The sequence below is a fragment of the Nannospalax galili genome, unplaced genomic scaffold, assembly GCF_000622305.1.
Source record: "Nannospalax galili isolate Female #2095 unplaced genomic scaffold, S.galili_v1.0 scaffold525, whole genome shotgun sequence".
Lineage (NCBI taxonomy): Eukaryota > Metazoa > Chordata > Mammalia > Rodentia > Spalacidae > Nannospalax > Nannospalax galili.
The window spans coordinates 933,189-961,152 of NW_008353937.1; positions in this window are offsets into that span (position 1 = coordinate 933,189).

Consider the following 27,964-nt stretch of genomic DNA (forward strand, 5'->3'; position numbering starts at 1 on the left):
AATGCCAGAATGGTGGAACTAACCTTCTTGGATGTTTAACAGACATACCTTGAGATCTATACTAATTGGGTCAGAGGGATTCAAAGGACACGTTTTATGCCTTGCCCTCCTAGGTCGATTAGTTCCCAGGGACTATGAGCATCGCGCAAAATGTCCTGTAATGGTGGTGGGTCATTTGACCTCTTGATCAAGGAAGCCCTGGAGACCCCACAAGATGGACTTGAACCAGTGTCCAATCTATAAAGAGGAGGGTCAACACAGGAATCATTTCCTCCATGCTTCCAAGTGAAGCCAACCATGGTCGAGCAGGACCTTTGACATCTTCACGTAGGTGGAACTGGTAAAAGAAAGGAGCCAGGGGCTCCTACCAAGCCCATGTGACCCCTGAGGAACAGGTCCTCAAACAGCCTTAAGAGTAAAAATAAGTCAGTTTATCTGGTCCAACTCTATGGCCTGAAACACCCAAAAGGAAAGTATAACCAAAGATTAAAGGGGCCAATATAATTTCGTAAGAGTCCATATTTATAGCTAAAGTCTACATAACAAGCAACTGTGCCAGAGAGGCAATACCTTCTTTTGAGTTGTTGGCCAGGGTGGCCAAAGGGATTCCCAGATAGTAACCGATCACAGAACTGGGAAATGGAACAGCAGATCCCAATCTTATCCAAAAGAATATTGACAACTGATTACCACTAGGTGAGGAATAGCTGACCCTCCTAAAACAAAGACCTCTAGCTAGACTGACTAGATTCATCAGAAGGGCAAGTAGTGGGGAATGTATGGGGGTGCCAACAACACAGCAGACAGTAGCAGTGATACCAGAGTATAAGGGCTCTAGTGGGAAGAGGGAGGCTATGGGAGGGTGCTACCTGGGAAGTAGGTGTATAAATAAATTTAAAAAATATAATTATTCAAAGCATAAAAATTTGCTCCTTAATAATTAGTAGATGTGAAAAACATTATCATTAAAAAATAAAATCTTTTTAAAAAGAGGGAAGATAGGCTGATAATGGAGTTTAGGAGATAATCTGGGGCCCCAATGTTGGCTTTTATGCATAGTACTAAAGATCTTTAATTTAATCTTGTTAAAATTGGAAACTCTCCAGATTTTGAAAGTTGTGTATTTTAATAGTGAAATGGGGATCGTTTTTAAAGTTTAAAACCTCATTTAATTTTATGTCTTATAGGGTTTGTACTGAGTACAATATTTTATAACTGTATTAATTAAACTGTAAACCTAAAAATTTACAGTCAATTTTGAAGGAGATGCATTTTAGCTCTGGAAGTTATCGAATATGTCAATGCTGTTGTAATGAAATGCTTCTTCTGATTGTGTGGTTATTAAATAAATAATTTTTAAAAAAGGAAAAAAGAACTTATTAATTGCAAAAAAAAACTTGTACATTTGGGAGGGTCTGGGAAGAAAGCAAAGGGTTACTGCTGACTCACTGGACTGAGGTAGCAGGCAGAGTCCCTGCTGAAGGGAGGGCAGGCAGCCCCAGAGGAGCTCTGGGAATGTGCAGCTTGGAAGGATCTGCTTCAACATGGAGGTGTCAGATAGGGAAGGGGTCAGTGAGGGTGACAGTGCCTCTCTGGTAAGTGGGATCCTCTTCCCTGAACACTTCTTCACCCTTTCTTTGTACACTAGTTAGAAAGGCTAGACCACCACGCCGCACTGACAAATAAACCCCACAGGGTTCACACACCAGCAGCTGTCACGTCTTGTCCTACTGGATGAACCAGTGGTTGTTTGTGCTAAAGCCTAACCAGTTCTATTCTAGCACTCAGCTCTCTGGGGCTGGGACTCCAGGCCCCGAGTGACCATGGGCTGCACCATCATGACAGAGGTGTCTAGCCACACCCACCAGTGTTTCACAGCACATCTACCCTTTTGCTGACCTGAGCACTGGCCCATGGTGCCTACTTGACAACAGGGTAGTGTGGTGGTGACATCTACATAGAGAACCAGGCGATGGACACAATCCTGATAGCATTAGTGTGTGCGACCCAGGCCACTGGGAAAACCTCACCATCCTTCCTGTTTCCCTGTCCAGCTCCCTCCTGCATTGAGTTAACAGCTGGACTATGTGTACCATGCTGCCTTTGCCCTAAGTACCTCCCTGAGGCAGACCTTCAGGGCTAGTTTCCCTGATAGTTGAGAGGAGGTGAGCAGTTTCAGACGTGCAGCCTGTGACCTTCTGTGTACAGCCTGCCTGGTCAAGTGGCTGCCTCAGAGGCTGTGGGGTTAGAAGCACTGGCTTCCAGCTCCTGTCCTGCTCACTGACCTCGAGACAGAAGTCAAAGCCTTTAACCTTTGAAGCACCATGTGTGTATCTGTAACAGTGCTGAGGTATGACCCAGATCTTTCAACTCAAAGTCTAGCTTTTCCACTCTATCATGAAGTCTGGAGATCTGTGTACCCCCAAATTTATCTGGTGAAAGCCTCTTTCAGGGGATGGTGTTGGGAGGTGGGGTCTGTCAGAGTGAATGAGATGGTGGGTAGGGTCCATGACAGGACTAGTACCCTCTAAGAAGAGAACAGTCCTGGCCTTGGCCCTTGGTCCTTCCCCTGTGTGAGGACAGGATGAGTAGATGGTCACCTGCATCCTTATGCACTGACCCCTGATCGAGGCTTCTGGGTGCCAGAGCTGTGAGAAACACATTGCTATCACTTACAAGTCCCTCATCCCCAGGGACTGAGCCCCAGAAAGTCAGATACCCTCTATATTACCCCACTGCAGCACAGCTCAGTGGCCCTGCTTCCTGTCACACCCATGGCCATCTGCTACCGGATGCTGTGCTGTGCTCCCAGGGCTTTGTGTGCAGCAGTTACCATCCTCACCATGATCCGACTCCCTCCCTCCTTCCCTCCCTGGGAAGGTCATGCCCTTCTTCAGCCCTGAGCTTGGTTCTTGGATTTCCCCTCGGCCCACTCAGCTTAAGGATATACTTCCCTCTCTCCTCTTAATGGGGGAAATATAAGTTAACGAGCTTGCGAACGAGCATCGGGCCATTTCTGGGGGAGACCCCAGCACAGTGTGCATGGAGCTGCGTGGGTAATGGGGAGATTAAAGGGAAGTATGTGAATCCACACGCTCACCTCTCAGCAAAGCCATAAAGCCATAAACTGGATTGTCCTTAAGCTTGAACTTTTCCCCCTCTCCAGCGGCTATTAAATGTCTCTCGGAAAATTGCTCTGAAGGAAGGTGTTTAGCTTGGCTTCCGTGCGTGTTGAGTGAACTCTTGAGAGGCGACCCTTTCTGCAGAGCCCACGGCAGGCATCAGGAAGCCTGGGCCCTCGTATCTCCTCTCCTGCCCAAGGTCCCTTCTTGTTGGGTGTACACAGCTCGGGGTCTCTGTCTCATTTTGAAAGTGGGTGATAGGGTAGGAAACAGTATTTACGGTGCTCCTTGTAGGTGCTGAGCTCTCCTACACATACTCCAACCCCCCAAAACAGCTCACAAGGAGGCCCATTTTGTAGGTGAGGTAACCAAGCTTCACGTATGAACAACCAGGCCAAGCTGAAACTCTGAGTTCACGACCATTGCTATCTGCCCTGTGACCCCAAAGGTTAAGCAACAAGGGCCAGTGGACAGTGGGATTATAGCAGCCTGCTTCACGTAACTGGAGGCTCGGTGGCAGACACTTGGGAAGTGTAATTTAGGGTTCAATTCAATTTAACAAATGTTAATGACACCTTGCCAAGTGCTCAGGGAAATGAGGAGACGGAATGAGGGCTGTGAACTTGGCCTTCAAGGAGCTCTTGATTTAATTGGAGAGGTGTGGACAGACAGATCTCAGTAAACAGTCACCACCCATCAGGTCCCAATGGGGCCAAAGAATGTGTCCCGGGGACTTTGGCTAAGCTGGTGGCTTGAGCATAGACCCATCTCCGAAGCCTCAGCCAGCCCTGTGAAAGTGAGAGGAAGGTGATAAAAGGGTGTAGAAGAGTAACCGCAGAGAGAGGTCGAGGACACGCCGGCTCAGTTGCTGGCAGAGACGAGGGCACGGGGGGCTGCAGTCACTAGCCTCAGGCTGGAGCTGGGGGTGTACAGTGAGGCACGGCTGACCTGGCTGGCCTGCACTCAGTACCTGGAAGGATGTGAGACCTCAGACAACGTGGAGGGAGTGGTGGTGCAGCTGTCTGAGAAAGGAAAGTTGTTTTCACACAAAAGAGGCAGGCTGACCTCCTCCCTCTCTGGACCCCTCGGCATCCAGCCACAATGCTGAGACCTTCCATGTGGAGATGCTGAGCGGGATGGGTGCTTGACAGGACTCAACATGAGGGCAGAGCTGTTCACCGGGAACAGGGCTCCAGATGCCTTAGGCCCCTCCTCACCAAGCTTATGGACTTCTACAAGTCGGGCTTGTACCTGCCATGCAGGCTGAGGGGTACTCTCCAAGACACTAGGTGTCTGAGCAAAGGCCTACAGACACAGGACATGAAGAATCCCTTCCTAAAAAGCCACTATGCCCCTTGCCATGACACATTGGTTCCCCTCAGGCCCAGCATGCCATGTGCTGTGTGACCAATTCCCTCACAAGAGTGGGAAGACTTCCAAACCTGCTCAATTCAAGGACAAATTCCCATGTAGAAAAGAGATCCAGCTGGACCTGGTTTTGGCCTTGTCATCCCAGGTACCTGAGAAGTTGAAGCAGGAGGATTACAAGTATGAGGGTAGCCCAGGCAACTTATCAAGACCTGCCTCGAAGTAAAACAAAAAGCAAGTGTATATTATATATATAATTCTGTGACACATGTATTCTCACATACTACTAATAATAACAAATACTTTTTTACATTTACTCTGTGTATATGTGCACATGCATGTGCCACAGTGTGCATGTGGAGGTCAGAGGCTGAGGGAGTCAGTTCTCTCCTTCCACCCTGTGAGTTCTGAGGATTGAACTCAGATACCAGACTTCTCAGCAAACACCCTTACCCGCTGAGTCACCTTGCCAGTCCCTAATAAAATAAACGTTTAAGTATAAAGAAAGGCAGGTGATGTAGCTAACTCTGTGGTAGAGGGCTCGCCTAGTGTGCATAAAGCCCTAGGTTCCATCCCCAACACTAACAAAGTCAGAAAGAGAGAGAGAGATTAAGAAAGACCAAAAGAAACAAACCAACATAAATTAAATGAACCAGAGACGGCGATGTAGGGAGGAAAAAGTGAGACGACACAGCCCGGAGTCCACGTGCCCAGCAAGGTGGGCTGTGGTCTCACCGCTGGGCTGGGACGTTACTGAATCACTTCTTATGAAGACAAGAGAGAAACATTTAAAGATCTACACCGTGTTTTAAAGATAGAGGGAAAGAAAATTTCCAGAAAGTAGAACAAAATAATTAAAAGAAAGACTCTCAGAAATGACAGTGGAGGGCTGGAGAGACGGCTCACGGGTAAGAGCACTGGCTGCTCCCGCAGACAACCCGGGCTCAGTTCCCAGCACCCACATAGCAGCTAACAACTGTCCATAACCCCAGTTTCAGGGGAATCCGACGCCCTCTTCTGACCTCTGCAGTGACACGGGTACACTTACACACATGCAGGCGATATACGCATACACATTAGATAAAAATAATAAATATTTTTAAGAAGAAATGACAGTGGAGCTGGTGACCTGCTCTGGGCGTCCAATGCCCAACAAGGATACTTCCAGAAACACCACCAGGAAAGGAGGGTGGGGAAAGCGGGCCAGGGGGTAAGCCCTCACTAGTGCCATATTATGGGATAGCAGGTGCCTAGTTTGCTTTCTGTTGCTGTGATAAACGCCTTGGCCAAAAGCAATGTGAGGAGAAAAGAATTTATTTGGCTTATAGAGTCCATCATCAAGGGAGGCCAGGACAGGAGCTCGGGGCAGGAACCAAAGCAGAGACCACGGAGGAACGCTGCTCACTGGCTTGCCTCCTCCAGCTTGCCCCCCACCTTTCTCATGCAGCCCAGGCCCAGCTGCCTGTGAATGGCGCCGCCCCTTTCCCAGGTGACTCTAATTTGTGTCTAGTTGACAAAAACTAAAGTGCACAGCAGGACAACAAGACCCCAAAGGATTTTAGGCAAGACACACCGTGAAGAACAAGAGTAACAGCAGCACTGCCCTTTCAAATGCAGAGCCAGAATCCAGAAGACAGAATTTCTAAAACCTTTAAAAGAACTGTAGACCCGGGGCTAGAGAGCGTTCTCAGTGGTTAAGAGCACCGAGTGCTCTCGCAGAAGACCTGGGTTCAGTTCCCAGCACCCACATAGCACTTAACAACCATCCCTATCTGTACATAACTCCAGTTCCAGGGGATCTGATGCCCTCTTCTGACCTACGTGAGCATTGCATGACATGGGTGTGCTTACATACATGCAGGCAATACACTCATACACATAAAATAAAAATAATCAAATATTCTTTTAAAAAAGGAAAAAGAACTGTCAACCCACAAAACCCTGAACGCTGCCCATGATGATGGAAAAAGGCTAACTTTAAACTCAAATTCATTCCTCCCACCCCTTCTGGAAAACATGTTCCTCATAGTTAAGGAAAGAGGGAGACGGGGTCCAGGCAACAGGTGATCTATGTAGAAAACAAGCAAAACCTCCCTTAGAGAGATGGGTAAGGGAAGCTGCAGGATCAGCAGCTGGGTCTGGAGTGCGACCTTCTGCACAGAGGCAGAGGTGCACCAGGGCTACAGAGGAGAGTGAACTGGAGGAGCCAACATGGCTCTAAGGTGGTAGGAAGGCCTCACCAATGTCTAGCTGAGTCAGCATTGGTGTATAAGCAGATTTGATAACCCAAGGAAAAAACAAAAAATGCATCAGAATAGGGAAGAGCTTGGTGCGCCTAAGATTCAGCTACCCAGTCAGAGAGACTTGGGAGGGAGGGTGAGGAGAAGAAGGACACACAGTGTGGGCGTCAGGAGAGCTGCATCCTCGTCTTCTGCCGGAGGCCAACAGACTCTAGCTCAAGCAGAAAGGTCAAGGAAAAGCAGTCCCAGAGATGTGAAAGCTAAGTTGCAGGAGACACAGTTCTGGGGAGAGTGCCTTCTTCAGTAAAGTAGAACGGGTCACCCTGGCTCTTCCCCAAGGTGAGTTCTGGGTACTGTGAGAATATGGTAAAGTCATCGTCACAGATCAAATCCACTCTACCAGTAATGATGATTTCACTAGAAGGGTCATGGGGTAGCAGGCCTAGGGATTCTGTGCCCTGTCTCTCTGAACTTCCCACCACTGAGATTGAGAGGCAGTCTGTGGGGCAAACACGAGTCTGCTGGGAAGACCCTTCCCAGATCTTCCCTGCCAGGTCCAGGAGAAGGAAGGGCTTCTGACTAAATGCTCACTGACTTCCCTCCAATGCCCCTGCAGGAGAGACCTGAGCCATCACCAGATGGAGCAGCAGCTTGGGGTGTAAAGGGCAGAAATGTTTGAGGAAAATCTTTCTCCTGGAAACTGGAGAGGTCAGAGCTGTTACCCCTCTACTGACACTGGGAATAGGAGAGTTTGAACAGGAGGCTTGTTTTTATTACAGACTCTGTAAAGCTGGATGCAGGTTTTTTTTAAAAATTATTGTTCATAATAAGGACTGGGGGCCGGCGAGCTGGCTCAGTGGCTAAGAGCACTGGCCACTCTTCCAGAGGACCAGAGTTCAGTTCCCAGCACCCACGTGGTGGCTAACAACCGTCCATAATTCCAGTTCCAAAAGACCTAATGCCCTCTTCTGACCTCTACAGTCATTGTGTGACCTGAGTGCACTTTCATGTAGGTGAACACTCATACATATAAAAAATTTTAAATTAAAGATCAAGGACTGGTGGAGGGGGCTAAGGAGATAGTTCAGTCAGTAAAGTGCTTGCCACAGGAGCATAAGGACCTGAGTTTCGATCCCAGAACCCATACAAAAGCTGGGTATGGTAGTGTGACCTGTAATCCCAGTGCCAAGGAAATGTTGGATCCCAAGGGCTTGCTGGGGAGGCCGGCCAGTCCAGCCAAGTCAGTGAGCTCCCAGATCAGTGAGAGACCTTTCCATCTAAGGTAGAAAGCAATTGAGAAAGACACCCAACACTGACCCTCCCACATCACAGAGAGGGAGAGAGAACAGTTTGGATAGCAGAATCCAAAATGAAATGCCACAGAAGCTGGTCCTACAGCTGTGCAGGAATTCTTCAAGCCTTTGGTTACAGCCTGCAGAATTCTGAAGAGCATGATCAGTCATCCACAGTGGTGGGATGTGGGGTCCTTGGTGGGAGCAAGGAGACTTGAGATGATGCTGGAGGAACTGGAAGCAGATCAGAGGAGACAGCACTCTAAGGCATGCTGGGCATGAGATCTATCCTCTACACTGGGCATGCCATGACAGGGGGACATGGAGGATGGTGGGATTGGGGTTTTAGGCTGTTTTCTCAGCACTATAGTGGACCAAAGGCCCACAGGTGGAAAACAGACTGCAGGTGACAGGGGAGGGGGGACACTCCTCCAGGTAGGATGATAATTCATTCTCAGCTGAAACTCAGTCAACCACCACAGCTGCTACAGTCTGGGAACAGCAGAACAGAATTGTCCATCCTGAGCAGCATATGCGGAAGGCATCTTGGTGCCAAATTGTCTGTCCCCCACTGTGTTGGTAAGAACAGGAAATGGTTTTCCATCTGGTCAATACAGTCCTGTGGGCCCAGAAGTAAAACGCTTACATACTGGGCAGGCCACACCCCTGTGGATGTGGCAGGACATTCACTCTGCTGCCACCAAAGACTTCCACCTTGCATCAGGTTCTGGGGGACCTTGTGGGGACATTTATTGTCATGAAAAGTTCTCTGGGAGAGCTAGGAATTAGGAATGTGTATAAGGGCTTTGAGAAGATGGTGGAGCCTCGTGCCAACCTAGATGAATGAACTTGGGTAGCAGTGGAGGCAAGGGATGGAAAGCTTGTGTGAAGTGAGGAGCCAGGTCCCTGGAACATGGAACCCAAGGCACAGAGCAGAAATAAGCTGATGCTGCAGAAGACATCTAGAGTGAACCGGGAAGGCCTTTAGAGTAAGGATGAAGGGCTGCAAGTTCTTTCCTATGCAGCAAGGAATGACAGAGAGGTTTGAAGTGGCAAAAGATGCGGCCAGATTCCCACTTTATAAAATGTAGTCAGGCAGTAGGGCAGAGCTTGGATAAGAGGTAATGGATCTGGGGCAGATGGAAACCATTTGGGACACTTTCAGTGGTCCAGGTGAGCAGTGACACCATCTAGCACCTGCCAGTGGTCATGCTGTGAGACAGGAAGGTTGGCGAGGGTGATGGAGAGGTAAGCATCAGGCGGAGATGGGGCTGCCTCAGAATGAGATCTGAGGAGTTGTGGTGGATTATTGGACCCCTCAGGAATGAGGAGATGTGAGACAGAGGATGGAGCAATAAACAGAAGAGAGGGGCTCAAAGCCAAAGCAGAGCTTATTGCAGACCTCTCTTTAAAAGCTCGACCAGGGCCTGGAGAGGTGGCTCAGCAGTTAAGAGCACCAACTGCTCTTGCAGAGGACCTGAGTTTGATTCCCAGCACCCACATCGTGGCTAAAAACCATCTGTAACTCCAGTTCCAGGGGAATCCGATGCCCTCTTCTGGCCTCCATGGGCATTGCATGACATGGGTGCACTTACACCCATACACATAAAATAATAAATAAATAAATAAATAAATAAATAAACCAAAGTCCTGCCCAGCTTAGGAAACATTGAGACATCTTTTCATTTCTCCACCGCCAGGCAGGGCACTAAGTGGCCCATGTCCTTGTGTCCAGAAGCCCTACAAGTCTTGCCCAGCTTAGGAAACATTGAGACATCTTTTCATTTCTCCACTGCCAGGCAGGGCACTAAGTGGCCCATGTCCTTGTGTCCAGAAGCCCTACAAGGATGACCGACAATCAGATGCTGGAAGCCTCATGTCATCGCCACTTGACACCTTGGAAAGGCAGAAACTCCAACCCAGACAACAGCTCTGGCTTATACATTGGTTAACTGAGACCCATTCCAACTGGACAAGGTGGATTTTCTCAGACTTATGACTTTCCAAGAGTTGGAGAGGAAAGAAGAAATGTTCCCAAGCCTGGAAAGTGCCTCCAGCCAGAAAAAAGACACTTGTCAAGGCCTTGGTGCCATCACAGCTCTGTGCACAGGCAGAGCATAAAGTGCCCCACGGGATGATTTCCTGGGACTTGAAAGGGCATAAATAACCAGGCATTTGCTTGAATAAGGCCAGTTCTTCTAGAGAGAGAAAAAAGGCACGAACCAGGCAAAGCATGCAAGCAAATACTGATGGAATTAATTCCTGGACAGGGACTGTGTCATCAGCTTACTGACTTGCCAAAGTGGGTCAAGGAGAAAAACCTCCAGAATACCCCTTTGAGCCAGGTCCTGAAGGCCCTTTGTCTACATCCACAGAGGTAAATTTTGGTGGTCCTGTCTTACCAAAAAGGAAGTTGCAACACAGGACTTTAAGTAGCTTGCTCAGAATTAAAATCACTGATCTGCAGAGCTGGAATTCACTCGAGGCATGCTTTGAGGATAGTAATCTCAGAATAAAAATGTCCCAACAGTGCAGAGCACAGAGAAGCAAAGACTTAGTGAGAGGAGGCTGGAACAAGAAATATTTTCAGAATGTAAATATGTTCCTCACTCTAATCGAGGTTGGGGAGCAGTTTGAAGGACGGCCTGGGCTCTGCAAAGGGGCGAGGGTCATACATAGGAGACTCCTAGTGATTGAAATTATACCCGTCTAGTCCTGATTCATTTAAGTCCGAAGCGTCCCTGCAGCATAGTCGGAGCCAAAGCCAGCGCCCCCCGCCTCCTTGTGCACCGGCTCGTAAAGATTCTGGGCAGCAGCTGCAGTGATTGAAACAGTGTTCATTTCCTTCCTTTGTGTGAACTGCGAGGAAGCACAGAGCAGGAGAGTGGGGGTGGGTCTGATAAGTGATTCACTGGAAAAGCAACTTCATAAATGGGTTGGAATTAAGATACAAGACGCTCGAAGCCCTCCTACTCACTCATAGTTAATGCCGGAGCTGGGGCCTCGGCTTCATTCACTTGAGTCTGATGGCTGCGCTTGTGAGTTGTAAATCTGCTGGGAGAAAGCTAGCTCAGCGCGAAAGACGGCTGTAATGCGTCCTCTGGTTGGTGTGCTCAGAAATGGACTCTTCCTGCCCTTTGGGCCCAGCAAATTCTCCTGGAGTGCACAGGGAGAAGGCGGCACTGGATTCAGAACCGTGGACAGCGTCCGGTCCAGGGCGCCTGCTCTGGTTTGGGGGCTGGGTCAGCACCTCGGACAGGATCCCCGGCCACAGCCAGGCTTCCAACCTGGCTTCTCCTAGGTTTGGGGTCCTACTGAGATGGACTGGAGTCATAGGAGAGGAGGGTTAGCCGGGAAGGTCTCCAGTCATCGCTTGCTCTTAACTGAGGGAGGCTGGCACAAGGACACAGTGAGTCCGTGACAGATGAGACAAAGGACTGCATTTCATGCAATATAAACGGTAATTCCTCACATCTGCAAGGCCAAGTGCAGGAGGCAATATTCTCCGCAGCTTCTGCGACAAGGTCCTAACAATACATGGTGAGGAGGGTAGAGCCAGTTCTGGATTTAGAGGTGAGCTTGAGCCCATGTTTTCATCAAGGTTGCTCAGAGGGTGACAGGCAGGGCCAGAGTCAAAATCTGAGTCTTGTACACGGAAGATGAGGACCAAGCAGAGGTGGGGTGTTAGGGAGTCTGGCTTAAGACATCACTGCCTTCTGTGCTGTCGCATTAACAATGGAGGGTTGGCTCCACGGTCTCTCTCTAAAACACAACTCCCATCATGTCCCTCCTCCAGTTTAAAGTCCTTTAAGGGCTCCCTGTGGCCCCCATGATAAAGTGAAAACCATTGTTAAGTCATTCAAAGCCCTTCAAAGCCTGACCCTGACCTGCATCAGTGCCTGATACCTCTTCTAAGCTACCTCATCTTCCAGGGCTAGGAAAGGAGTCCAGAGAAGCCGCCCTACTCTTCCTGCCTGCAGAGTTCTCCCGCCTCAACCCATCTTGGGGTGGGTGATGAGCAGGCTCTGTCTCTTAACCAAAATTCACTGCCAACGTCTCATCCCCTCTGAGGCTCTCACTAGCCCAACGGGCAGACTTTAACATTCTGCCCTGTGCATGCACACGGCTTTCTTCTTACTTCAATTATCGCATCTATCACACTACACTCTAATTATTTGGGCATATTACTTTCTTCCCAACTAAGCTGTGAGCACCTCCAGGGCAGGAGCTCCAGCAGATTCCTCTCTGTTTACCCTGCCAGTGCTGAGATGCCAATGCTCACCGGGAGTGCCTGTGAAGCAAGAGCCGGGAACCAGGAAAGATAGTTTACAAAGCTAAAATGATGACAGAGGGCCCTACTCTTTAATGAGGTGTCTCTCAAATGCCTGAGGAGCTTGTCCTGAGTGAGCCAGGAAGAGAAGATCCAAATGCTGCTGGGGCCATTGGCTACTGTAGTGTCCTAACCTACCCCAGAGCTTGGGTCATGGGGATCTGGGGCCTGATCGTGGTGGAATGAGGGCTGTAACCTTGAGCAGTAGATCTGGTGGCTCAATCCCATTGCTCTCAGTGGGGATGAGGCTCATGAGTCTGTTGCTTTATCTTGCCATAGGCAGAATCAACACTCGCAGTGTGATTAGGTCTTAGGTTGTTACAGATAAGGTGCATGATATAATTTAACAAATCTCTACTGAAGGCTTGCCAAGGTTGTACACTCTACCAGGTGTGGAGAAGGCTGAGCAAATCTGTGCTTAGCCCTTTACAGAGAACACGTCAAGGGTGTGTTCATGGGAAGGCAGCTCAGTTAAAGCGGTCTGGGGAATGCTCCCGTGTGGGAATTGCATGCAGTCAGCCCTCCACATCCACAGCACATCTTCAGAGTCAACCAACCGTGGGTTGAGAATATTGTTTAAAGGGATTGTGCTAAAAAGATACAGCCTTTTTTTTTCTTGTAATAGTCCCTAAACAATACAGTGCTGCCACCATCAATGCAGCATTTACGTGGTATTTGCTACTGTAAGTCATCTAGAGATGATTTATAATACACAGGGTGGTGCTGATAGTTTACATTTAGACATGATGCCATTTTACACAGGGCTGTGGTATGCATGGGTTCCAGTATGTCCTGAGACCAACATCCCCTGGCCAGGGACACTGAAGCACAACAGTGTACGCCAAGGCCCAACGTGAGGCTGGAGCAGGGAGCCACGCAGACCTCACAGGGCAGCTCTCTCGAAGGCTTCCTGTTCTCAGATCTCTGACTCCTGCTGAGAGGCAGACCCCTTGTTCTGTAAGCAGCCAGAAAGTCAGTGGAAGTTGCCTTTCATTTTAAGGAGATTCTAAAGGCAACATCTGGGTGAGGATAGAGACAAAAGGGGGTGTTCTCACACTCTCATTAAACCAGCCCCGACTGCCTCCAGGGCCCAGCTCCAATCCCACCACTTCAGGGTTGTCACGCCCTAACGCCTCCATCTTGACTAGACTCAGCTGCTAATAGGAGTATAATTTGGGGGACATTGCAAAATCTCTTAACAATTAGCACTCCGATGTGCCACCAGATGAAAGAGTAGGTTGCAACTAGGGTACAAGGCCTGCTCCACTGAGCTGCATCCCTCCTACCCCAAAGTGTAAAGTCACTTGAATTTGTGGACTGGTCCCATTGCTTGTGTGGGGTTTAATTCTTCCAAATGCTCTTGGGGGGGTGTGGGGGGGTTCTGAATCCGACCTTCATGAAGTCCTCTTAGGTGGGCAGGACACATGTTATTACTTCCATTTCATGACTGGTGAAATTGACGTTTGGGGAGAGAAGTTAGCTTGGCCAGAACAAAGAGCTTGGACAGGTTTTCCTTCTCTCCACTGATAGCTAAGTCACTCTCTGTAAGATCCACTTCCGGACTCCCTTCGGCTTGCTACCCTGCACCTTTGGAATCGCTGACTTGACTCTGCTGCTCCTGGCATTTATCTTTGTGGACCCAGTACAGGGCCTGGAACACAGCAAGCCTCCACTAAGCTCTCCTGGGGAATGGTGCTCTAAGGAATGATAGGCTCTAATTCCAGCAGGCTGTGGCTATGAGTGAGGCCCCTGGCTGTGCCTCTGTCCTTCCATCTGTAGAATCCACCTACAGAAGCACCTGCCACTTTTGAAAGCCCAGGGCTCATCTTCCTGTTCTGCAGTAATTGCTGGGTTATCTGAGGAAGGCCTCAGCCTAGCCTCCATCTGAATAATACAGGATGAAGGTGTCCCTCCTACTTGTTTGAGAGGTTTACGATAACACCAAACAATCTCTGCAAGTTGCTTAGCACGGTGCCTGGTGTGATGACTTCCTGGCAAATTCTAGCTACTCGGTGCCCATAGCAAGTACGGAGCTTCGGGGGACGGTGCTCCAAGCCCTGTCTCAGCAAACTCCAGTTTCACTATCTACCTTTCAGCTCTCATTCACCTACTGTGTGCTGGCACTCAGAGGACATGGAGATAAATGAGTCCTCCAGCCTGCCACGGGCCCACGAGGAGAGATAAGCCACAGCCATAAACAGCCTCATCTTGCCCCAATTTGGCTCCTTAACCCAGCAACTGAACTGCAGAGATTGGAAGGAAAAAACAGGGATGAAGGAGGAGAGAGAGGGAGACACAAGGCCATATCAGCTTTGCAAAAGAGGATGATTCGAGTGGAGTGCGGTGCTAATTTAAATCCCGAAATGACTGATGTATTCTCCACGGTGTTTCATTAATGAGCCTCAGATGGAGCACAATTTGCAAATTTCATGTGGCAGCTATTAAACATTTTCTCCTACGTAAGTAAATGAAAGGGATTTACTAATTCCAGCAGACACTTTCTGAATGGGTGATGGGAGCACGTGCCTAAACACAGGAGGACACTGGAGTCGCTCGGGATGTCAGGCAGCACTCATGTCCCCACCCCAAACCTTTGCATGTATTCTGAGCACTAGAAGACGTGACCAGTATCAACACAGTGAAGAGGACAGTGTTTATTAGGAGCAGAGCCCAGGAGGAGTGAGGACTGTCTGGGAGGGAGGCAGGAGGACGTAAAGCTGTTGGAGGATATCCTGGCATGTCCAACCTCCCACAGCCTGCTCTGCCCTGGGCATTTGAGCTCCTGATGGACAGAAGTGCAAAATTCCCTCTACTCTCTCCCAAGCCAGCCTTCTAGGCAAAGCCCACCCTTCAGGGATGCGTTTGGTGCCTTTAAAGCTATCTTATTTATTATTTTAATTTTATGTGTATGAATGTATTGCCTGCATGTGTGTAGGTCAGAAGAGGGTGTCAGATCCCCTGGAACTGGAGTTATAAGTGGTTGTCAGCTGTCATGTGGGTGCTGGGAACTGAACCCAGGTCCTTTGCAAGAGCAGTCGGTGCTCTTAACCGCTGAGCCATCTCCACAGCCCTCGTAATTACTCTTTACACCTCATACCTTGCAAGGGTCTAATTAATTCACCATTGGCCACACCCAGTGAGGTCTCTGAGTGATGCACTTTAGCCCTGGGCAGTGAGGGAGAAATTGGAAGCATGAAGAATAAAATAAAGTGTGCTGGGTCATAGGACTGGAGATGTGGGAAACGTGACAAGCCAGGACTCTCACGATGCTGGTCAGAGGGCCCCACATTCCTGCTGATGGGACCCCAGTATCTAAGGAAAATGGACAGAGAGCCAACTTGGTGTCTTGGAGGGCCAGCTCCATCTATAATCCTACTCCCCTCTGGGCATCAGTTTACTTATCTGTAAAATGAAAGCTTTGGAATTTGGTCCACGGTGTCAGGAGAACACTAAGCAACACGTGCTTTTCTCTCCAGGGCAATGTTTTCTTAGGAAGGAAAGTGAAGCAGCCAGGAGCACGGCTGGCTGAGAGGTGCCATGAAGGGCCCTGGCAGTTGTGGGCAAGGAGACCTGCCCTCCTGTAGAATCATCTTCAAACCCAGAGCCTACATTGTGGGAAGTGATGTGGGCTTCCTCTGTGGTCTTAGCCTTGATTTACTCCATTTAGTTGAGTGTTCAAGTCCTCTCTGGGACTTCATGGGTATTAAACATCTGCTCTGTGCCCCACTCCTCTGAGGATGTGGTGGGACCTGGAAGGACTCTGCTGTGCCACCATTCTCTCCACTAAACTCCATCCAACTCCTTTAACCACGTGAAGTGTTCACAAGGCATCTTCTCCTTCCCTTCTCTTCCTGAGCACTTCCACACAGCACCTCCTTTGAGGGCCACTCCCTGCAAAGCTGTCTGTGCTGCCTCCTTCCAAGCATTTCACTGATTCTCACACCTGGCTCCACCCCAGCCCTTGGTCAGCAGGACACGCTCATTGTCATGGAATCCCAAGGTGAACAAATCTCTTGACCTTGGTAAATGTTTGCTGGCTGTTTTTCTTATGCAATCTCACAGCAGGAGAGGCTGAGAGGAGTCCCAGCCAACTACCCTCTGACGCCCACATTTGAAGAAAACGTGAAACACAGCCCAGCCCGATGTAGATTACCGTGAAGTCTTACATTACAGCTATCGGCCCCCCTTCCTGTTACCCAATACCACATGCCAGGTTTTCCACAGAGGTTACAAATCATGCCAGGGAAAGTATTGTCAGTGTGTACTGTCAGAAGACATGAACCAACCATCAGAAAGAGGTACAGATATGACCTAAATGTTGGAATGATCAGATGGGGAATTTAAAATAACCATGGTTAGCACGTTAAAGGCTGTAATTGAAAAGGTAGATCACATGCAAGAACAGATTAGAAAAGTGAGGTGGAGACGGAAATGCTGGGAAATAACAAAATTGCTGAGAGTAAGCACTGACAGGGTGAAGGATGTCTCAGACCACCAAATAAAGCATTGGGGAGCTCGAAGATGGGTTCAGCAGAAACTCTCTAAATGGAAATCAAATAGAAAATGCAGAACCAAACCAGAACAGAAACAGCCAGGCATGGTGGCACACACCTACAACCGCAGCATTTAGAAGACTGGGGCAGGAGGATTATACATGTAGTTCTATCCTGAGCTCCATAAAGAGTTCCAGGCTAACCTGAGCTACGTAGTGAGCTTCTTGCAGAAGACCTAGGTTCGAATCCCAGCACCTACATCACTGCTAACAACCATCCGTAATTCCAGTTCCAGGGGATCCAATGCCACCTTCTGTCTTCCATGGGTACTGTACGGCACGGGTACACTTACATACATGCGGGCAATACACTCATACACATAAAAATAAAAATAAACAAATTTTTAAAAGAAATATATGTGGGAAGCATCAAAAGATGTCACATATGTGTTTGTTGGAGAAAAAAGAGAACAGAGCAGAAGTAAAAGCTGCAGATCCTGGAAACGCAGGCAGGATAAACGCCCGCAGAGACCATCCAAGGAGACCTCAGCTCAGCCACATGAGCCCCAGCACCGGCGCCAAGGCCTCCCACTCTCTACCACTGTTTCTGGGCCATTGCCAAAGACTATGGGGATGTTTCCCCCTAAATTACAGACACCATAGGCACAAGTGTGCCTGCAGGGCCACCGTAAGAAGGCGTCTCAAGGCTGCTCACCAGGATGCCTGCCAGCAGCAACTGAAAGTTGCAGGTTGGGAGTTTGGTTTTCAGGACACAGTTGCTCCTTCTGGAGCAGTTTAAAGATTTGTGGTGATCTCATGAGCTTCTTATCTCCAGGATGGTCAAGAAATCCATAGGAAATAAGAGATGTGCAGCCTAAACAGGGTCCCTACCTTCACACCACACCCCTGCAGGGAGTTCCTGCTGTCACTGTACTCACCCAGAGCCACACTCTAGGACCTCTGGGTCACATGTTCATATCCCATCATCCAGGTCAGCATGGAAAGACAGAGTTGGGGGGCCTTGTTAGCTTTGCTATTGGAGAGCAGTGTCTGTCCCCCAGACTCATGAAGTGAGACCCCAGAATACAGGCAGGTGCTTCCATGTTGGGGCCACCATCACATCCCTGCACATCTCCAAGGAAACACCCTGATTCCCAACTCACTTAGAAGCACCTGTGGCCCTGGATGGAACAAAGAACCCAGAGAAAAGGAGAGAGGTCTCAGGTCCAGGCTTAAATCCAAGGTCTGCACCACCCTTTGCAAAACTGTGGAGCCCTGTCGAGCTGCTCCCCGTGTAGAACCCTGTGGAGCTTCTCCCTGTGTACAACCAGTCGAGAGCATGTGGCACTCGGTCTTCATCACCACTCTGAGGAGAAGCTGCCCAGACACCCCATCTCATAGAGGTGGCCTTGGAGCATCTGAGCAGGGAACATGGCTGGGTGCCCCCACCTGGACAGCCTGCTAGGACTGGTTCTTGTTCTGCTGTTCTGCTGTTATTCCCACTTGTCCTAGAGGTGCCAGCTTCCTGGAGTGGTTAGGCTGTGTGGGGCGGGGATCACTACAGACATGGGCCTGCTCCTCTGAGATGCAGTTTATTGTTTATTGAACTATGCTGGCTGTCACATTTTGTAGAATGAGTACTCTGTGCCAAACACCATTCAGATTCATGCATTATTTACCAGCTAATATTGCAAACTCCATGTATACAAACCAGCCCTCTTCCATCCCAGCCCTGTCTGCTCAGAGGAGCCAGGAGCATGCCAGCTCTGCTTGTTCTACACAATGGGGTCAAGCTCATCGCCTCTGTCCCCCGGCTGCCCTTCCTTCTGACTTCTGTGACCAAGACAGAGTGTCATGGCAGGAGAACTTGGACTGGTTTATCACCAGCCAGTCCAGTTACAATGGATAATGGACAGATGATCCTTGCTACTTGCTGGATTAAAGGCATGCTTCACTTTTCAAAACCTCTCCCCTCCAAGTCTCACCCCAAATTCCATTCCATCTTTCCTGTTAGCTACCCCCCACTTCTGAGAAGTGTCAGCAGATTTGCTCAGAGGCCTGGCTCATTCCTGAATACCCCTGCATCTCTCCCTGTATTCCTCTCTGTATCTCTCTGCGTCCCTTCACACATTTCTACTGTATCCCTCCCTACATCTCTGTCTGCATCCCTATATGCAACTCTCATTGTACCCTTCTCCACATCCCTCTCTGAATCTCTCTGCATATCTCCCTCCACCCTTCCCTGCATCTCCCCTGTATCTCTCCCTGCATCCCTGTATGCATTTCTCACTGCATCCTTCCCTCCATCCCTCTCTCCATCTCCCCTGCATCCCTCCTTCCATCCCTTCCTGCATCTCCTCCTCTCTGCCCTTCGCTGGTTATCCTGCCTGGTCTTGGTTCCCCCACCTGTTAGTGACTGCCATCCTCTATTACAGCTCCTGTCTGGTCCCATCTGACTTTTCTCTATGAACTGTCTCCCTGGCAAGAAGCCCTGGAAAGATTTTAGGGTTAGTCTGATCCAGTGAGGCAAGGCTAGGCCCAATGTGGGAGGCCTGTGAAGCTGGTCCGAAGGATTAGTGCACAGTGGAGAGCAGGGGTAGGGGAGTGAGTTCCCAAACATCAGTGACGACGAGGCTGTGGTGAGCCATTTGCTAAAACAGGAGTCTGTTTTGCATGAAATCTATTGACAGTTTATAGGTGTTTTACTTAGGATGCAGTGGGACTGGCAGGAGCACACTTGGGAGAGGTCAGAGGTAGGTGAGAAGGGACGTATTCATATGGGACTGCTGGGGAGGGAGGAGGTCTGCAAAATGGGACTCAAGAGAGGGAAAGAAAAGCGGCCACAGCAGGCCTCATCCCTGAGTATGTGGGGAGTCAGGAGCCAGGGGAAGAGCCCTCCCCAGATGACAAGCTCTCTAAGTTACTTTCCTAGTTCTCCAAATGGAAGTCATAAAGCCTGCTGCCTGCTGGTAGAGCCATCACAGACACACTCTGACAAAGGCCAGGGAGACACATTGCAGGATTCTGGGGAGGCGGCCGCATTATTCACAAAAGGCATTTCCATATGCCTCTGTGAGGACTCAATTCCCCTTGCTGCATCACAGAGAATCCACTTACAGGAACCCATTTGTGCCTGATTGCAGAAGCTGCAGCTGATGACAGTCCCTGGCCTCTGGCTTACAATCCCTGTCACTTCTCCGAAACTGCTATGAGCCTGTTTGTCTCCCCAGCACCCTCAGACCCTCTGCCCCTCTGCACTTTCATTTTGGCTGGTCACTGAAGTCCCATGACTGTCGCCCCTTAGCTTGGGGAGGGTGCCCTGGTTTACAGCTGTCTCCCAGCTCGGCACGGCCAGGTAGGGACTCAGTCCCTATGGCTGGCTGCCCGCAGTGGACACCAGCATCACCTAACTTTCTCAACACGCTGGACAGCTGTCATCGATGTGTGCTGTGGCCTGGAAGAGGTTGGAAGCACTGCCCCACAGGAGCCTGCTCAGAGGAAGAAGACTGAAAGAACATCCACCCCGCCCCATCTGTCTCCTCAGCGAGCAGCCAGGACCTGCCCTTCTCCAGGCCACTTCTGACACCCTCTACCCAGTCTTCTTGGCCACTGTTGTTGGCCATGATCTTGGTTTATGGTAACATGGGAAGCAAGTCTCAACCAGGCTCCAGCCCCAGAAAAAACAGCTCTGCCCCAGACACCAAGGGCCTGAGAGAATTCATTCCTGCTGCAAAGCTCTGCCCAAGAGGTCCCGCACCTCATTCCCCCAGGCTGGCAGCATCCCCCTTCTGCCACCTCAGTGCCTCCCACTCTTCACTGGCCCTGGACCTTCCTGTCTGGCCCCTTCTGTGCTTCTATCTGTGGGGACCCTGCTGCTCTCTCCCAAAGCGCTTTAGTCTTTCAAATTTCCCAGAATCCCTGAGTGGGGTACATACCTTGCGTTCCTGGCTTGTGACAGAGTTCCAGATGTTGCCAACAGGGGCTGTCACGGTGGTGCTGCTGGCGGTGATGATGTCAGGCAGCAGCATTGTGATCAAGGTAGAAAGCAGTTTGGCAGAGTCCTTAGAGACCCCTTCAGGAGTGAGAGTGCCTTAGAGAGTGACACCCATAGATGGCGAAGCTCCCCCCTGCCTCACACACACAGGAGGGGAACGGAGGGTGGACTGACAGTAAACAGCTCTGTCCGCTCCTGTTCGGTGCCTCTGCTCTAGTTTACTTTCTGTTGATGATAAATAGCATGACTAAAAACAACTCGGGGAGGAAAGGGATTTTTCATCCAAAGCACAGTTCATCTGTGGGAGAAGTCGGGCAGGGGCTCAGTCCCGAATCCTGGAGGCGGGAACCGAAGCAGCGACCACAGAGGAACGCTGACTACTGGCTTGCTTCCTCCGGCTCCCTCGGCTACCTTTCTTATACAGCCCAGGCCCACCTGTCCAGTGACAGCACCGCCCACAGTGGGCTGGGCCCTCCTATAACAATTTGCAATCAAGAAAATGCCCCACAGATGACACGTCCACAGGTCAATGTGATGGAGGAAATTTCTTAGTGGAGGTTCCCTCTTCCCAGGTGACTCTCGTTTGTGTCAAGCTGACAAAAAACAACCAGCATGGCCTCCTTCCTGACACCACACACTCCGTTTCTGGGTCCTCAAACCCTAGACAAGGTAATGTCTAGATAATGGCTTGTTGGGAAATTCCATGCTGCGAGAGAGGCATTTCTGAATTAAGGAGAAGCAGACAAGGTCCAACTGGGGCCTGAGCATCCTCAGTACATCTGGATATTTGCTGCAGCTTAGTGCTCTGAGGTCAGAGAAGGCAGAGGAGGCAGGAATTCCTCCTCATGGGACAAGCTGAGCATTGGGAAACGGAAGGCAGCAGAGACCTGGGTCCACAGTGTCCCCTGCAGGAGGGCACCCCGCAGTGTCCCCTGCAGGAGGGCACCCCGCAGTGCCCCCTGCAGGTCGACACCCTGCAGTGCAGAGCTGAGCCGTTGTGCAGACACCCACCAAGCTCTCTTCACTGTGCCCTGCTCTCATTACCCTGTGGAGGTGACCTACTGCTGAGGGGCTCCCTGGGACTAGCAGAGGTGGTGTGCTGCAGGCAGATGGGGCACGGGGCATGGGTAGCTATGGAGAGCAGGGTGATGGGGCCTGTGGAAGCACAGCCTGAGTTGCCCCAGACCATGACTTCTTGACCCATCACAGCAGGTGAGCTGCTCAGCCTCCTGTCTCCGATGTGCTGCACAGTTCTGTCCTCCGCCCTGCATCAAGGGCTGAACTGTGTCCCTTCGAAGTTCCCATGTGAAGTTCTAACTCAGTGCCTCTAAATGTGAGCTTACTTAAAAATAGTCTTCCGGGGCTGGAGAGATGGCTCAGCAGTTAGGAGTACTAGCAGTTCTTACCAAGGACCGGGGTTCGATTCCTAGCACCCACATGGTGGCTAACATCTGTAACTCCAGTTCCAGGGGATCTGACGCCCTCTTTTGACCTCCACAGGCATTGCATGACACAGGTATGTTTACATACATGCAGGGAATACACTCAAGCATATAAAATAATAAAATATTTTTAGAAAATAGAGTCTTGCAGGCATAATTGAAGTAAGATGGGACAGTGCATTGGAGGAAACCAGCCCTGCACCATGCAATCTCATGTTTCTGGACTTCAGGGCCAGGCATAGAAGGTTCTGGAGGTTAAGCTGCCAAGCATGCAGTTCTTCCTATGTCAGCTCCAGGACACCCACATGATGTAGGCATCATGGAGAGTCCTGACCGATTCTTCCAAGAGACTCTTAGAAGAGCTGAGAGTCCCCCCAAGAGGATGACCAGGGCCAAGGAGAGTGAGGACCAGCATGTACAGACGTGTTCCCCTCCTGTCCTTCATCGTCACTCTGAGGCTCAGTCCACTGAATCTGTCCTTGGGCCTTGCTGGACGGAGACCCAGCGGCTACCACGCTGAGCCATCCCACAACACCCCCACACTAGTGTTCTCTACTTCCATGTCCCTGGCCCTCTGCTCACTTCCCTGCTCCCAAGGATGCCTCAGAAAATTGCACTCCCGCAGTGGTCCTGGGCCTAGCGGTGTAGATGAGGCCTGTGACTTTGGAGGAAAGGGAGCCACTAATGGCTGTGCCAGCTGCAGGAGGTAAGGACAGGACCCTTCACTGCCAGCTGTGGAGTACTGTAATCTCAGAGACATGATTAGGCTTGTCTGTGGTGGTGGGGGACTGGTGACGACATGTTCTTTCATGTAGTAAAAAGGGAAAGTCCCTAGGAAACAGGAGCCAAGTGGGTCACAGGGCTGTGGGGCCACAGACCTTGTTCGTGCTAAGGTTGTGAAATAAACACCTTCTTCTCACCCAAGTCCTGTGTTACAGCCCCAGGGGGCTGGGGGCTCCTGAATAGAGGGAGCGAGGAAGCAGACAGAGTACGCTCACACAGTTCGAGGCAACTGAGAGGCTCAAGATGGGAAGAAGATTCAGTGCATTAGATTTGGTAGACGAATTTGATACCTTCTTATACTGCTGGAAATGGATTGTTTTGACTTTTATATGGGCCGCATTGTAAGATACACCATTGATTTAATAATGGCTCGTTGAGGGCAAAAGAGAAACAAGAAGTTTAATATACACATAAAATGCTTTACTACTGAAGCCCATAGCCACCCTCACCACTGCTCTGGACAGCAAAGTGCTAGGCGTCTCCACATCCTTTCAGCCCCATCCGGCTAACAGAGTCCACTCACATAATCAGGTGACAAGTAGCTTCTAATGCACATCTGTCCGTCTAGGTGCATATTGATCTGTACAGAAAAAACCTGGGTTTATCCTGCATCACCCATTTGAGTTAAATTTAAGGCTTCTTTTTCCTCCACTGAAAAAGAGAAGTGTTGGGGGCCAGGGAGATAGCTCAGCAAGTGAAGGTGCTTGTTTCACAAGCCAGGGACTTGAGTTAGGCCCCGGAAACCACATAAAGGTGGAAGGAGCAAACTGACTCCATAAAGTTGTCGTCTGGCTTCCAGATACATGCTGTGGCATGTACCCCTGCCCCAACATACATCATGTAAATACACAATAATAAATAAATAATTTTTTACAAAAAATGTGTTGGGCATGTGTAGAGTGACCACATGACCGTCTCAGAGGACAGAGGCCACTAGAGGACTTGAGCCTGCCTGTGTTGATTACCTATTATTATCCACAGCAAGTGGCCACAAACACCATGGCCTAATAGCACAGCTGTGCTATGCCACCATTCCTGTGGGTGAGATTCTTGGCATGGATGGTTGGCCACTCCACTCCATCTCACAGACTGCCTGCTTGTGGTCTCCAGTGGAATCTAGGTCCTTTTTCAAGTCTTTTCAGGGCCTTGTGGCTACAGGACTGAGGGTCCCTGCAGGACTGAGGGTCCCTGTATTGCCTCCAGAGAGAGTTAGCAGCGTCCAGGTTCTGCAGCCTGGCCTCATACAGCACCATGAGCCTGTGCACATTTGCCACTTGGCAAAACTCATGGAGAAGCTTGGTTGACAGTGGTATTCTATTCTCAGTCCAACCAGCTCCCAAGGCACAGGCAGCACAGACAGACAAGCAACGGAGGAGCTGGAATGTTTCATTTGGTGATAGAATAGAGTAGGCACAGGGAGAGACACAAGCAGAACGTCTATATGGATGTGCATTGGTGGTTGCTCACACACACCTCCTGGGTTGGAGCATCTAACAGCAGCACCACCTTAGCTGCAAATGAGTACCCAGCACCCAGGTCTTAGTTTCTAGAGCCATCTCCAGTTAGAGGAAGTGGGGTCCTCTGGGAGACAACTGAGACTGACACTGGGACAGGACATGTGCAAGACAAAACTGGGCACCGTATTCTCAGAATATAAGGAAGAGCTGGACAAGGGCATGACAGAGGCTGCCAGGGGACTGTGAGGGCTGGGTGATGGAACTCCCTATGTCAGAGCCAGAACAGCGTGGGTATAACCCACGTCAAAGGAGACACCATGGTCCACACAGCCTAACAAATCACTGAATAACAAAACTCATGAGGGCAGCATGAAGCACTAAGCTCTGACTGGCCTCAGGGCAGGGATGCTGGGGAGGGGGAGGGGACTCAGGAAGGAGCTCTGTGTTTACAACCATCAAAAGCCACTAACCAGCACAGGGACTCCATGTACTCCCGGCGAATGGTGTTCCCCAACTAAAAAAAAAAAACAACAACAACAACAACAAAAAAAAAAACACAGAGAAGCGTTTTAAGTGATTTGCATTGGGTTTTGTAGCTCTGTGCCTGGGTTCCAGCTGCCCCATGTATGTCCAGGGTATGCCTGGGTGCCCAGCAGCCAGTGGTCAAGGCTCACCAGAACCCATTGTTCACTCTAGTCATCCTTTCCTGCCTCTGATGCCACATCAGCACCTTGGCATTCACAATGGGGATGGGGAATAATGATACCATCATGTTGTCGGCCATGTCACAAGTAAAGGGTTCCCTGCCTCCTCCCAGGAAGGTCACCAAATCTCCAAAGTTAGCCTGTACATGGGGACAGTGGGCAGAAACCTTTGCCTTGCACTGCTAAGTAGACCACCTTGGTCTGACCCTTTCTCAGGGAGCAGGTGTGGGCTCAGGGCCCCCGGGTTGTGGGCTCCAGCTCTCCTTGCCAATCTATGGTGATGATCTCTTCACCACACTCAAACAGGATTACTGCAGAGAACCAACGTCCCACCTGAGGAGGGAGCCTTGGTCAGTGTGCACCTTGCTTCTTTCTGGCTCTCCCAGAGCAGTGTTACTCTAGGGGACCCTCCTGCCACACAGGAGGAGGAGACTCGATGCAGGGAGTGATGGCACACGCCTTTAATCCCAACACTTTCTCCCAGAGCAGTGTTACTCTAGGGGACCCTCCTGCCACACAGGAGGAGACTCGATGCAGGGAGTGATGGCACACGCCTTTAATCCCAACACTCAGGAAGCAGAGACAGGTAGATTTCTGTGAGGCTGAGGCCAGCCTGGTCTACATAGTGAGTGAGTTCCAGGCCAGTTGGGACTGTGGCAGACCCTGTTTAAGAAAAAAAGAGGCTCAGTGTGTCCAAGTGAGTTCTAAGCCCAAATCCAGAGGAAGGACGACACCCAGAGAGTGATAGTAGAGTCTTCCTTCAGCACTCTAGTCCCAGCTACTGACCTGGAACTCACCCAGCACTGTGCACCTGGTTACTCAAACTGTATTAGGTAAGAGGTGGCTTGTAACTCAGGGTCTCTCTGGACCATTTTCAGAAAAGTCCATGTACACAGGTGCACACATGCATATGCGTACGTGCATGCATGTGCGCAGACACACACAATTTTGCTTTTTAGTCTCATGATTTTGAGAGCCAAGTGTCAGAAGTCATGCCTGAAACCTTCGCCTCAGTGTGTCACTGACAGTAAAGAATAAATGATTCAAGAGATAAAATTAGACGTCTATCTCATCACAAACAGAAATAAATTCCAGATGGATGAAACACTTAACTGTGAAACGCAAAACTGTAAAACATTTTTAAAAAGCACAAGAGAATGTTTTCATCACATCTTGCTGGGGCAAGACAATAGATACACAAATTTGAAAAGCTAAGTAGCTCACTAGAAAGGTGGGTCAGGCACAGGAGCAGGCTCTCCCCAGCGAGGACCCACGCAGTCCACGTGGGCAGAACGCTGCCACATCTGCCCATTGACACAAACGTGGAGAAATGGGCTTTCTGGTAGGCAGGAAGATCACAGCAACCACTGCAGGAGCCCACACAAGTGAAACCGCTCCATCTCCAGCCGAATCGGCCCCTGTGCTTCTGGGCAAGTCCTTGCAGCTATCCCACACCCTCCCCATTTCAAGATCACTCATCACCTGTGACCTGTGATAGCAAAACTCTCCAGTAAAGAATGGACGCTACCTAGCTGGAGAGATAGGTAAACATGGGTTTTGTCCACAGAGGAATCCTCTAGCTAAACTAAAGGTGACCCAGGTCTGTGTGCATCATCTGATCAGTCTCCAAAATGACAGTGAAGCAAGGAACAAAGGGGCTGTGAATGCACAGAGCACTGTTACATTTTGGTCACGTGGATACCGACTGGGAGGCCGCCTTTGCCTGGAGGAGAGAGGCAGCTGGCCAGTGGCGGCAAGGCTGGCTCCCACTCTAAGAGACAGGGAAAGTTAATAAGGTTAGCCGCGAACACGTGTTTGTTTAGGGCAGCATTTGTGTAAATGCCAATTCTATTATATGTTCAACTTCTCTGCAAGTTACAAAAAAATGTGACAGCTCAGACCCTGGCTTATCTTCCCCCACCCTGTGGAGTGGTCTGCACAGCCGGGACACAGCCCTGGCTGAGGAGGGCCGGCTTGAGCAGGTGGACAGCTGTGGGGAAAAGCCCATCTTGCTGGGGCACCAATGAGGGCCCATCTGGCCACCAGTATCACCATCCATCCCAGGCTGGGCCTAGGGCCAGAAGGAAGCAGAAAACAGGACCAGCGCCATGTTGCCAAGCTTGCCAACTCCTGGATCTTACCCTCTCTCTGCTGCTGGCCCACATCTTTTGAAGAAATTTCTATAATCAGATTACAATGAATGTTCTAAAGGAAACAAAGTGGGCATCATGGGGGTAGACAGTGTTGGTCTCTGAGGACCCAACATCTGAGCTGAGAAAGAAACGGAAAGTTCTAGAAGTTTGGGGAATTGTGACAGTCCCTGAGTTAAGATAGGGTTTGGTAGCTTCAAGGGACACTAAGAACTCCACTAGGCCAGGGCAGGGCAGAATAGACAGGGCTGAAGACCAAGTAGAAGCAGAGGCTGCACCCTGGTCCAGATCACTGACTGAGTCCTCATCTTCCACATGTGGCACTCCAATCCCAGTTACAGACTAATCCTTGATCACTTTGACTTTAAGTCTCATACAGAACCCTGGTTCAATTTCAACTTGAGCCCTAATCCTGGTCACTGTGAATTTTGACCCACGTCCCACATGTGGCACTCCAATCCCAGTTACAGACTAATCCTTTAAGTCTCATACAGAACCCTGATTCAATTTCAACTTGAGCCCTAATCCTGGTCACTGTGAATTTTGACCCACGTCATGTGGAGCCCTAATCCAGGTTTCATGATGAGACT